Raw genomic sequence first — 14064 nt, forward strand, 5'->3', positions numbered from 1 at the left:
TGCTAGCTGTGCAGTTAGTTCTAACAGTTCGTTAGTACTAGATATGCAGTTAGTTCTAACAGCTCGTTAGTACTAGCTATGCATTTAGTTTTAACAGTCTTGCCTTCGCCGCCACAAGGCTCAATACTATACAAGTATTCTAAAAGTTTTATTCCAGCTGTGATCAGATTGTGGAATGATCTTCCTAATCAGGTAGTATATTGCACCTTGCATTTCCAACTAGGGTTGTAGCTTAGCTAATAATAATAATAATAATAATAATAATAATAATAATAATAATAATAATAATAATAATAATAATAATAATGATAATGATAATAATAATAATAATAGCATTTAGGAGAGAACCATTTGAAAAAGTCAAATTATAACAAATATAGCTCAACACAGGAATCCCACTAAGCTGTAGTCAATCTAATGTTTATAAGAAACGTTAATTACGAGGATTCTTAACATCTAAAGAGAAATGAAAATATAATAGATTCCTGTTAGGTCAAGAACTCATCACCAGTATTCATCCCTATCATCATTTACACTAAGCTACTTGAATACAGTATTATATACAGTAATTACTTTAACAGTGTCTAATCCCTAATCACTGGAGCTAGGTCAGAGGTTAGTAAGTTGGGATAGATTAACCCTGATAGGGTAATTTCAGATTTACATTAGCTAATTGATAATAATAATAATAATAATAATAATAATAATAAGAATAATAATAAGAATAATAATAATAATAATAATAATAATAATAATAATAATAATAATAATAATAATAATAATGTAAATCGATTATAATACTTTTGGTGCATTGATAATGTTCCATACCTGAGGTATGACAGCTTATCAAACGTATCAAGGTTATGCCAATCATTAACTATATAGTAGTGTCAGCATTTTAATGAGTGATACATCCTACATTAAGAGTATTTCAGGTTAAGATTATAAAAGAAGATATAAATTGTAAATAATAAAGATGATAGGCCAAATGTTATATATTCCTATATAGAAGTTCATTCATTTTGGAGGTGACAGGATGACATTAAGAGCATTTAAGCAACAAAATAAATAGGTTACTTCTATTCCTTGTCTTTTTTAACAATATCATAATGACAACACATCTCATAAGCAATAAGGTAAAAAAGACACGCATGCAGTTTATAGATAATAAAATTGACATTGGAATTGTAAACGAATGCATAGCTGTGTTACGTAGTTTAACGTGTATCAATGGAGAAGAGGCGCAAGGACTCCATCTGGAAGCCAGGGGAGCACCAACCTAAAAAAGTTTGGGAACTAAAACGCAGCATGCTCATATCATTGTGTGGATCTGTAGGAAAAGTCATTGCTCGGAGCTCGTTTAGAAACATGCAATTTACAGATAAGAGAATTGACATTAAAATTGCAAACGAGATCATAGCTCTGTTGCGTAGTTTAAAGTGTATCAAGGGAGAGAAGATGCAAGGACTCCATCTGGGAGCCAAGGGATCACCTACCTAAAAAGTTTGGGACCTAAGGAAGGGAAGGGCAGTATGCAGTATGCTTATGCTCATATCACTGTGTAGATCTGGAAAAGTCATTGCTCGGAGCTCGTTTAGAAGTTAGAACTCCTCATGATTATTGTTTTGGTCGATGAAAAGCTTGTGTAGATAGTCTGTTCTTTCCTTAATGAAGACGTTGCATAATGACTTTGGTTCTGCTACAGCTAGGATTTATTTGTGGTTTTCCTGCTCGTGTAGCCAACATCCATGGATACCCTCACAGCAAATCATAATCGCCGACCCTTCTCTTGGGGTAAAAGTCCAAGGAAGACTAATGTAAGGTACCTCGGAAGTAAATCACAGCGCAAGAGGTAAGGAGTGGATACTTTACCGTTACCTTCACCAGAAGGTTATATGTTTTGAACTTTTGATAGACCTGCGTTTGTTTATTTATGTTTTTGTTTGTCTGTGATTCGTATAACTCGAAAAACTATCCGGTAAATTTTTAGTTTCAGCCAAATTTGGAAAAATGCAATAAAAATATATTTGTTGCATCAGAAATAGTGTGGTTTCAATGAATTTAACGTTTATTTTGACTGCAAACCAACCGATTTAGAGATTTACTATGTATACCCTAGTTCATCCCACCAATTATGGGGGACACCCTTTGGGAACCGGGGTTTTGGGTGGGGGAAGGGGGGGAGGGTGTTGGGGCATTGAATGATATTTGCAATAAATGAATAATTAATGTTCCAGCACCCCTCCCCCATACCCCTAACTAGGCCTACCGGGGGGAGGGGGGTAGGGCCCCCCAGCGACCCCCCCCTTAAAGCCACAGTAATTTTCAGGGCACCACAGAACCTAACAAACCCACCTAACCTAACCTAGGGGCCCTGTACCCCTACCGGGGGGGGGGCTTCCCCCCCCTGCGACCCCCCCTTATGGCCACAGTAATTTTCAAGGCACCACAGAACCTAACAAACCCACCTAACCTAACCTAGGGGCCCTGTACCCCTACCGGGGGGGGGCTTCCCCCCCCTGCGAACCCCCCTTATGGCCACAGTAATTTTCAAGGCACCACAGAACCTAACAAACCCACCTAACCTAACCTAGGGGCCCTGTACCCCTACCGGGGGGGGCTTCGCCCCCCTTGGGACCCCCCCCTTAAGGCCACAGTAATTTTCAGGGCACCACAGAACCTAACAAACCCACCTAACCTAACCTAGGGGCCCTGTACCCCTACCGGGGGGGGGGGGGCTTTGCCCCCCCTGCGACCCCCCCTTTAACCAGGGGTAAATTTGAATATATATATTTTGTTAAATCACTTCTTACCTTAAACGGAAGATGACGATGAAGATGTGGAAGGTTGTGGTTGACCCTCTTCTGAATCATCAAGTACTGGAATACGTGCAGAAAAGTTCCCTTAAAATCACTGACAGTGTAATTACACAAACGTCTTTTTCGCGTTTTAGGTATTTTTACAGATTTGGTACAATACCACACATGTCTATCCTCACGAAAATGTAAAGGCGAATCACATTTACCACACTGGACACTTAAAGGTAATACGGAATGCTCCCTTAGAAAACGATTCACTACTTCAGGAGTTCCATTATAATTCCCATGAAATCGGCCGATCACATCAAAATAGGAATAACGACATATTTCACACAACCGTACCGGAGGATCCATGACAGTTAAGTGACGTGTGCTGAAAATATAGAAACCGGAACTTTTGAAAACCGAAAACAAACGACAATCACGGGTTTCTCCCATAATGAAATAGGGAAAAAAATAAAATACTATCGTTTACAATGTTATATTGCACGAAAAACAGATCCTTGAAACAAGACTGAGAGACCAATGAATCGTCCAATAATAACCCTTGAAAAGAACCCAGTAGTATTTAGATTGGAGGAGTGACATTAGTGGGAGGAGCAAATGCGCATTCAAGCAAATATTGTCACATTACGCAATGGGGCGGAGCCAAGTAAGATGAAAACAGACATACAAACGAACAAGAGCTAGGTCCCGTGGCAGCGTAAAGGTATACAGAACACTTAGAAATAAAATGCAGACCTACAATAACTGAAATAATTATCTCTGTAAGTAGACATCAGCGTCAATAATGTATTGAGAGAAAGTTTTTTGTTATCACGTGCTTTACTAGGAAAATATATTAATATAATACATTTCCCAATTTGGTTGAATCTAAAACTTTACCAACTATCCTATCGGTTTCATTGTAGTGTATTACAGGGCAATGTAACCTAGGAAAACAGCTACTTTTTCAATATTAAACTTACCCGATAATCATGTAGCTGTCAACTCCGTTGCCCGACAGAATTCTACGGGAGGGATACGCCAGCTATCACAATACTAGAAGGGGGTGTACTCACCAGCGCCACCTGTGGCCAGGTACTACAGTACTTCTTGTTGACACCTCCTCAATTTTTCCTCTGTCGTGCTTCCGGCAAGACGTTCTGGGATACGCTTATGATCTTGGAGTATTTTCACGGCTTTTGGTGAAGTATTTCTCTCAGATTTCGGCTGTCGCTTTACTGGAAAACTTCTATATTAGCTTAGATAGCTATTATTTAGTCCTGATTAATGGTTAACGATCTTTTTGCTTGATTTGGAATCCCCACTTGGCTAACTCTTTTGATTCAAGATGTCTGACATTTCACAAGCCCCACCCCATAGACGATGTAGGTCTTGTAATAGGCGTATTCCGAAGGCCTCGGTAGATCCTCACACCGCTTGTTCTGACTGTAGGGAAAGGCCCTGTCAGTGTGAAGATCGATGTGAGGAATGCGCCGGACTTTCGGAACTTGATTTTGTCCGATTTCTTAAGTATTCAACCAAGTTAGAGAGAGAGAGAGTTAGGAGGAGTTCTTCTCGCTCTTCACTTTTTTCCTCACCTCATGATCCCCTACCTTTTCCTCCCCCTGTAGTGGCTACCCCCGAACCTACTATTTGCCCTCAACCTGATATGTCTGTTGTTTTGCGTGCCATTCAGGCTTTAGGTGACAAAGTGGAGTCGGTGGTTAGTGATCATAAGTCTCTTATGGCCGAAGTCAAGGAACTTAAGGTCAAGAGTGCAGTGGATGGTAATAGTGCCAGTGCTGTGACGAGTGCTAGTGTCAGTGCAGTGCCAAGTGCTAGTGTCAGTGTCAGTGTGGTGCGTGAGGGTACTTCTGTGCGTGCCAGTCGTCCTCCCAGTCCGGGACCTCTTGCAAGCTCCCAAGCCCAGGGGAGAAGCAATGTCGAAGGGCAAAAGGGTTCGGCAGGCCTTGATCGGCGCACAGAAGTATCCTCGGTGGTTGCGGGCGTGTCTTCCAGAGACCGTCACTCCCACCTGCAGACGATTGAGCCCGTCTTTTACTCGTCTGCTGAAGAATTGTCAGGGAGGAAACGTTGGACTCAGGTCTCAAGACCACTCAAACGCAGAGTCCAGACCTCAAGAGCTCTACAACCTGGCTGCAGTCATTGGATCAGCTCTGACTCGCCGCAGTCATCAGTTGAATGCACACCTCCTAAGAGGAGTAAGGTGCTGCCGCAACAGATCTCTTCTGTTAAGGCTTTACCTCAGCAGACCTTAGTGTCTGCCGACCCCAAGTTGACTCTACTGCAGTCCATGCAGTCACAACTTGCGGTCTTGATGCGTGAGTGTCAGGCTGAGAAGGTTACACCTCCTCCTGCGATCGCTCCGCCTAACCGCAGTCCTGCCTGCCAGGCGTACGATGTTGAGGCTCCTCAGGATACCTTACCACGTTCTGAGTTGACAGTTTCCAGTGGTGTGCAGCTCCCTCCGCCTTCCTTAAGGCAACCTCAGCAATGGGAACAGGAAGCTTATACCTTGCTTCCTCCGCTTCCACTTACAGTTCCACCAGTGAGGCAACACTCTCTTGAGGTACAACAACCTCTCCCATCCATGAGTCAGACTCCTCAGCTCTCGCTGCAGCGACCTCAACCCTCCTCAAGGCGAGAACTTCAACACCTTAGCCTTGCGCCTCAGGAACCTCAACTCGCGAGACAATTACTGCGTTCTGCGCAGCCACTACCTCATCGCTCACAGCTCACACCTCAGGAACCTCAACTCGTTCCTCAGGAACCTCAACTCGTTCCTCAGGAACCTGCTACTGCGCATCCACCAACCTTACAGCAAGCGCAACTCTTGAGTTCAGACACTCATGCCAGGAGTCAGCCTCCTCCACCCATGCGCCTACCTTCTGCTACTTCTTTTGATCAGCCTTTGCAGCCTGAGCCTCAGGTGTTCCCTCAACAGAGACTTGAGGAGGAAACCACAAGTGTTTTTGTTCCAGCTCGTGCAGATTCTGCTGTTCAGCATACCTTACCTCTCACTTTGCTACACTCTGGTGATGAGGTTTCTGATGATGAGGCTGCACACCTGGATCCCTCATCAGACGTGGATGAATCCAAGTCTTCTCCGCCTCCTATTGACTTTCGTAAGGTCTTGGCTCTTTTCAGAGAGGTATACCCAGACCATTTTGTCTCTGCTATCCCCCGCTCTCCGCCATCTGAGTTTTCGCTGGGCATGCAGCCAGCCAAGTCTACGTATACTAAGCTCGTCTTAGCAAGGTCCTCTAAGAGAGCGTTAAGGATTTTAGGGGAGTGGTTGCAGTCTAAGCAACAACTAGGAAAGACTTCCTTTATGTTTCCTCCAACTAAGCTCACTTCTAAAGCGGGCGTTTGGTATGCCACAGGAGAGGAACCAGGCTTGGGAGTACCTGCCTCTGCCCAGGCTGACTTCTCAAGTTTGGTAGACTCTCCTCGTAGAACAGCAATGAGGCGCTCTAAGGTTTGCTGGACCTTCTCAGATCTTGATCACTTCCTGAAGGGTGTATTTAGAGCCTTTGAGATGTTCAATTTCCTAGACTGGTGCCTGGGGGCCCTTAGCAAGAAGACCTCCCCTGCGGACAAGGACTCAGCCATGCTCTTATTGTCCTGCATGGATAAGGCTATTAGGGATGGATCTGGCGAGCTTGCATCAATGTTTGTGTCAGGAGTGCTTAAGAAAAGGGAGCAGCTTTGTACCTTCCTTTCCTCCAGCATCACACCTTGTCAAAGGTCTCAACTCCTTTTCGCTCCGCTCTCGAAGTTCCTTTTTCCCGAAGAGCTTGTTAAGGACTTGTCTGCGGCCCTGATACAAAAGGACACCCATGATCTTCTGGCCTCATCAGCTCGTAAGACTAAGGTTGCTACCTCAGTCCCCAGGACTTATCGCACCCCAGTGGCTGATACTCCTGCTACGAGGTTTATTCCGCCCTTTCGTGGTAGAGCCCCCAGCCGAGGAAGCTCCCGTCCAGACTCTTCCAGGAGCAAGTCTAGGAAAGGTTCCAAGGCTTCTAAAGGAAAAAAACTGACTCTCCTCATCTCCAGACAGCAGTAGGAGCCAGACTCAAGATCTTCTGGCAAGCCTGGGAAAAGAGAGGTGCAGACGCCCAGTCTGTCAGTTGGCTGAGGGAGGGTTACAGGATACCATTCTGCCGCAAACCCCCTCTGACCACATCTCCCATCAACCTCTCTCCCAACTACAAAGAAAAGGACAAGAGGCTAGCGTTGCACCAGGAGGTGTCGCTCCTTTTACAGAAGAAGGCAGTGGTTATAGTCCGGGACCATCAATCCCCGGGCTTCTACAACCGTCTCTTTCTGGTGGCCAAGAAGACAGGAGGTTGGAAACCGGTGCTGGACGTCAGCGCGCTCAATGCTTATGTCACCAAGCAGACGTTCACGATGGAGACGACGAAGTCGGTCCTAGCAGCGGTCAGGCAGGAGGACTGGATGGTCTCGTTGGACCTGAAAGACGCTTACTTTCACGTTCCTATTCATCCAGACTCCCAACCTTTCCTGAGATTCGTTTTTGGAAAGGTTGTCTACCAATTCCAAGCCCTGTGTTTTGGCCTAAGCACAGCTCCTATGGTGTTTACGCATCTGATGAGGAATATAGCAAAATTCCTCCACTTATCGGACATCAGAGCCTCCCTTTATTTAGACGACTGGCTGTTGAGAGCCTCCACGAGTCGTCGCTGTCTGGAGAGTCTCAACTGGACTTTGGACTTAATCAAAGAACTGGGTCTGTTAGTCAACCTAGAAAAGTCTCAGCTCATTCCCTCCCAATCCATTGTGTACCTGGGAATGGAGATTCGGAGTCAGGATTTTCGGGCTTTTCCATCGGCCCCAAGGATAAGCCAAGCCCTAGATTGCATCATGAGCATGCTGAAGAGGAGCAGTTGCTCGGTGAGACAGTGGATGAGTCTCACAGGGACCCTTTCATCGCTGGCCCTGTTCGTCGAGCTAGGGAGACTCCACCTCCGCCCTCTTCAATTCCATCTTGCAGCTCATTGGGACAAGGGGTTGACTCTCGAAGCAGTCTCTATCCCAGTCACCAAAGAGATGAAGACCACTCTCTTGTGGTGGAAGACCAATCTCCTTCTCAGGGAGGGCCTATCGTTGGCGATTCAGACCCCCAATCTTCATCTCTTCTCGGATGCATCGGACTCGGGCTGGGGCGCGACCTTGAACGGACAGGAGTGCTCGGGAACGTGGAACGAGGAACAGGAAACGCTCCACATCAACTGCAAGGAGCTACTAGGAGTTCATTTAGCCCTATTGAACTTCAAGTCCCTCCTGCTAGGCAAGGTGGTGGAGGTGAACTCCGACAACACCACAGCCTTGGCTTACATCTCCAAGCAAGGAGGGACCCATTCGAGGAGCCTATACGAGATCGCAAGGGACCTCCTCATTTGGTCAAGAAGTCTAAACCTCACCCTAGTTACGAGGTTCATTCAGGGCAACATGAACGTCTCAGCAGATCGCCTAAGCAGAAGGGATCAGGTCATTCCCACGGAATGGACCCTCCACAAGAGCGTGTGCAACAGACTTTGGACCTTGTGGGGTCAGCCGACCATAGATCTGTTTGCCACCTCCATGACCAAGAGACTTCCTTTGTACTGTTCCCCAGTTCCAGACCCAGCAGCAGTTCAGGTGGATGCTTTTCTGCTGAACTGGTCCCATCTCGACCTTTACGCATTTCCACCGTTCAAGATAATAAACAAAGTCCTTCAGAAGTTCATCTCGCACGAAGGGACACGGCTGACGCTGGTTGCTCCCCTTTGGCCTGCAAGAGAATGGTTCACAGAGGTACTTCAATGGCTGGTCGACGTCCCCAGGACTCTCCCTCTAAGAGTGGACCTTCTACGTCAACCTCACGTAGACAGGTTGCACCCAAACCTCCACGCTCTTCGGCTGACTGCCTTCAGACTGTCGAAAGATTCGCTAGAGCTAGAGGCTTTTCGAAGGAGGCAGCCAGTGCGATTGCCAGAGCAAGGAGGGTTTCCACTCGTAGAGTCTACCAATCCAAGTGGGAAGTCTTCCGGAGCTGGTGTAGAGCCAATGCAGTATCCTCTACCAATACCTCTGTGACCCAAATAGCTGACTTCCTATTACATCTTAGGAATGAGAGATCCCTTTCAGCCCCTACGATTAAAGGGTACAGGAGTATGTTGGCTTCAGTTCTCCGCCACAGAGGTTTGGACCTTTCTTCCAACAAGGACCTTCAAGACATCCTTAAGTCTTTTGAGACTTCTAAAGAGCGTCGTCTACCCACTCCAGGCTGGAACCTAGACGTAGTCTTAAGGTTCCTTATGTCACCTAGGTTCGAACCTCTCCAGTCAGCTTCCTTCAAGGACCTTACCCTCAAGACTCTTTTTCTCGTCTGCCTTGCAACAGCTAAAAGAGTCAGTGAGGTTCATGCCTTCAGCAAGAACATTGGGTTCACATCCGAATCTGCAACATGTTCTTTACAGCTCGGATTCTTAGCTAAGAATGAACTTCCTTTGCGTCCTTGGCCTAGATCGTTTGAAATACCTAGCCTCTCCAACATGGTAGGTAACGAGCTAGAAAGAGTTCTTTGCCCTGTCAGAGCTCTGAAATATTATCTTAATAGGTCAAAACCTATTCGAGGACAGTCAGAAGCCTTATGGTGTGCCATCAAGAAACCTTCGAGGCCCATGTCCAAAAACGGGGTTTCGTATTATATAAGGCTTCTGATTAGAGAAGCCCATTCTCACTTAAAGGAGGAAGACCTTGCTTTGCTGAAGGTAAGGACCCACGAAGTGAGAGCCGTAGCTACTTCGATGGCCTTTAATAAAAACCGTTCTCTGCAGAGCATAATGGATGCAACCTATTGGAGGAGCAAGTCAGTGTTTGCATCATTTTATCTTAAAGATGTCCAGTCTCTTTACGAGAACTGCTACACCCTGGGACCATTCGTAGCAGCGAGTGCAGTAGTAGGTGAGGGCTCAGCCACTACATTCCCTTAATCCCATAACCTTTTTTAACCTTTCTCTTGAATACTTTTATTGTTGTTTTTATGGTTGTTACGGTAGGCTAAGAAGCCTTCCGCATCCTTTTGATTTGGCGGGTGGTCAATTCATTCTTGAGAAGCGCCTGGGTTAGAGGTTGTGTAGAGGTCCTTTAGTAGGGGTTGCAGCCCTATATACTTTAGCACCTTTGAGTTGATTCAGCCTCCAAGAGGAACGCTGCGCTCAGTAAGGAAGACGAACTTAAAAAAGAGGCAGAGTAACGGTTCAAGTCGACTTCCTTACCAGGTACTTATTATTTCATTGTTATTTGAGATAACTGTTATATGAAATATGGGATACTTAGCTATCCTTTAATCTTGTACACTGGTTTTCACCCACCCCCCTGGGTGTGAATCAGCTACATGATTATCGGGTAAGTTTAATATTGAAAAATGTTATTTTTATTAGTAAAATAAATTTTTGAATATACTTACCCGATAATCATGATTTAATTGACCCTCCCTTCCTCCCCATAGAGAACCAGTGGACCGAGGAAAAATTGAGGAGGTGTCAACAAGAAGTACTGTAGTACCTGGCCACAGGTGGCGCTGGTGAGTACACCCCCTTCTAGTATTGTGATAGCTGGCGTATCCCTCCCGTAGAATTCTGTCGGGCAACGGAGTTGACAGCTACATGATTATCGGGTAAGTATATTCAAAAATTTATTTTACTAATAAAAATAACATTTTTCCTTATAGAAAAAAAAATTACGCTCTCTTCGAAAATGACACACGTTCCCGTCGCAAATTAATAGTTTCAGAAATATATATACATCTATGTGGCGAAATTTCACCGGTTTATACTAAATAGCCCGATGTGCTGGGCTGATCACAAGGTCTGAAGGACTAACCTCTCAAAACCATTGGGGAAGTAAGTAGAATACGGCTATATTTTAACAAAATTTATTATAAAAATAATAATCTTATACGAGAAACATAAAAAATAAACCTTTACTTGACATACAAAGAGATACTTGACTTAAAGAACATGTGCGTGACCGAAAAAAACTATGTCCGCATCGGACTCAAGATTTTAGCAAAATTAATTGAACATTTAGAAAGTTATCACGATAAACGCCTTACCGAGACCTTTTTACGTACTTTACACAATAACACTGATCCCCTGGCACAAGGATCGATGAAATATTTACAGATACAAACTTTACATAACTCTAACAAGACCTACATGGAAACCGACCTGGATACACTAGGGTGGGGAGAGTGAACAATTAGGACTTACTGTGGTTGGGGACGTCGGATCAAAGAGGCAGAGCGGGCCTCCGCAACCTCCGATGTCACCTTTTTCCCGCAATTTTTTCTGAACCTAAATTTCTAGATTGGATTTTTTTATCATGTTACAATAGAATGACGTTATATTTCTTAATCTTAAATTACAAGTGGACGATTTCTTTAGTCTCAACGCCTCCCCTACCAGGCGGTTTCTCTTTTTGGTTCTAAACATTCTCGTCTTGAACGACATTCATTCGCCCGCGAGTCCTCTCCTCTCCCTCCAATTTGACGCAATCGTAGGCGGAGTCAAATGGCGGGAATTTTGATTGATCAGGTCGAAATTCCCGACATCCTCCACTCCCCAAAATAAGGAGCGATGAAACGTCGGTTAATTGGACAGAGCTGGACTCGGGGTGGGGGGAGTGACTTACTGCGAGACTCTGTTAGGCTCGCTGCGTAGCGCTCCGCAACGACTCGAACAGAGTACGCATAATGTACAACACAGCAATGTTACCCCGGGGCAATATACACAATCAATAATATACATATAGCCATACAACAGTTCAAATTAGGCAATGGGCCTAGCAATTCTATGCACTCGTGTATAATACACATAAGGAACAGCAGAAATTAGTGATAATGTACACATACATATTATAAATTTCAAATGGCAAAGCAAGTAGGCAATGGACCTAAAACAATCAGAAAATGGAAATGGAAATGCATACATAACAATTCAAATGCAAAGGCAATTAGGCAATGGGCCTAAAACAATCAGAAAATGGCAATGGAAATGCATACATAATTCAAATGCAAAGGCAATTAGGCAATGGGCCTAAGACAAGCAGAAAATGGCAATGTAAATGCATACATAACAATTCAAGTTCAGTCTGCCTTAACTCACATTAATCGAGACCTATATAGCGCTGCTACATACAGGCTATTACTTGATGGAGTACAAGAGGGAGGGCTGGTTCTGTGTAACGCTCGGTCTGTACGCACGAGAGACCATCCCGTCCCCGTTCTCCACCCCCTACACACTTCCAACTTCTGCAGATTCATGCACACCTCAAACTCCACCCTCCCTACCTTCCAGATAGGACACGCCCCTTTTTCACTCATTGTTTACAGCTACGTTTTATATATCGTCACCTTTCAGCAGACAGTCCGTCAGTTCTCGCTGTTTCGCGGCAGCCCTTCTCAATGGGCGTGCAGAACGTCCTTGTGCGTTCGTCTGCTCTGATTCTGTTTCATTTTCACTTCTTTCACTAACTGCATAGTTCTCACCTTTCTCGTCGTTGTCGTCCGTTCCTGTGGCTGGTTGTTGAGTTGTCGTAGCTGGTGCCATATCCTGGTCGTCCCCAGACGTCTCCGCTATCCCTGGCATTCCTGCTGTCGAACTGTACGCGCCCTCTTCTCCGTCATCGCCGTCGTCATCGTCTTCTCCTCCATCGTCATCCTCAGAGGGGGCTATTTCTAGGGGAACCAGGTGGCTGACAGCTCGCAGCGACTCGACACCCTCAAACAACACTTTAGCCGAACGCACGACTCCGTCGTCGTCAGGATACGTCTCCACGACACGTCCCAGAGGCCATGTAGCTCTTTTCTTATTTTCTTGTTTAACTAGCACGATGTCTCCGGGGTGCAGCTTGGAGGGTTCCCCGGACCGACAGTCGTGCCGGGCTCTCAAGGCACTCAAGTATTCCCTTCTCCATCGTTCTCTGAACGCCTTCAGTGAATCTGTCAATCTTATGTAACGATCACGTAGTTTCCGAGAGGTGAAGGTTGCGTTGAGATGGTCGTCCGGCAAGATTGGTACCATGTGGTGGACTTGGTGTCCTCTTAGCAAATGGGAGGGGGTGAGGACTTCATCCTCGCGCTCATCACCGCTGTACATAAGCGGCCGATTGTTCACTACTGCTTCTGCTTCTTTCACGAGAGTTAGCACGTGGGCGTCCGGCAGGTACTTCTTTCCGAGGGCTATCTGGAGGGTCCGTTTCGTTACTCCTATCAAAAGCTCGAAGAACCTACCTTTCCAAGGTGCACAGGGCGTCTGAAACCGCCACTTTATGCCAGTTTTCCTCAGGAACTGCTGGACTTCATCTTCTTCGTAAAGTCCCTGCAGGAGGTGGCTGGTAGCCTTGAAGGTTTGATGGTTATCGGACATGATGAGCTGCGGGGCACCATGGGTGGCACTAAACTGTCTTAGTGCCAACACGAATTCTTCTGCTTCCAAAGAGGGACAAAAGTCAAGGTACACGGCTCTGCTAGCCATGCAGGTTATGATATGTATATATCCTGGCCGCGTTTTGGTTTGAATGGCTGCTGTGTGGTCCACTCCGACTGCTGTGAAGGGTTTTGTGAGGGTGATCCTTTCCTTTGGCAGGGGGGGGGGGGGTGGTGGTGATGGCTGTCTCGTTAGAGGCTGGAAGGCTAGCTTGCATTCGGTGCATTGCCGCACGGTTCGCTTCGCAATGGAACGTAGACCCGCCACCCAACATTTCTGTCGAAAGATACCTATTAGAGTATTCACCCCACAATGCAAATGTAACTGATGTAAATAATTTAAATACATCTTAACTAAATGCCCTTTGGTTGGCAAGAGAATTAACTGATCAGTTTCTCCTACATGGGACACTCGTCCCCTGGTGCAGATCAGATTATCTACTAAAACCAGATTCAATTGTCTGACAAAATTAGCAACTTCACGAGGGGGTCTGACTCCGCCCTCTAAGTAGGCATAAACAGTAGGCAAATAATGTTTTTGCTCTAATTGGACAACAATACTGAACGGATGCCGTTCTATCTTAGTAAACTTTAAAATTAGTCTGACTACTCTCAACAAGAATTGGAACCGTACTTCCCTTTTCAGGATGTCCCAAATCTCGCCTGGGGGGTAGGACACATCTCCCTTAACTCCTGTACCGCCGCTACTACGTGAGTTTGATGTAGTGGATCTTCCTCCTT

The sequence above is a fragment of the Palaemon carinicauda genome, chromosome 7, assembly GCF_036898095.1.
Source record: "Palaemon carinicauda isolate YSFRI2023 chromosome 7, ASM3689809v2, whole genome shotgun sequence".
Classification (NCBI taxonomy): domain Eukaryota; kingdom Metazoa; phylum Arthropoda; class Malacostraca; order Decapoda; family Palaemonidae; genus Palaemon; species Palaemon carinicauda.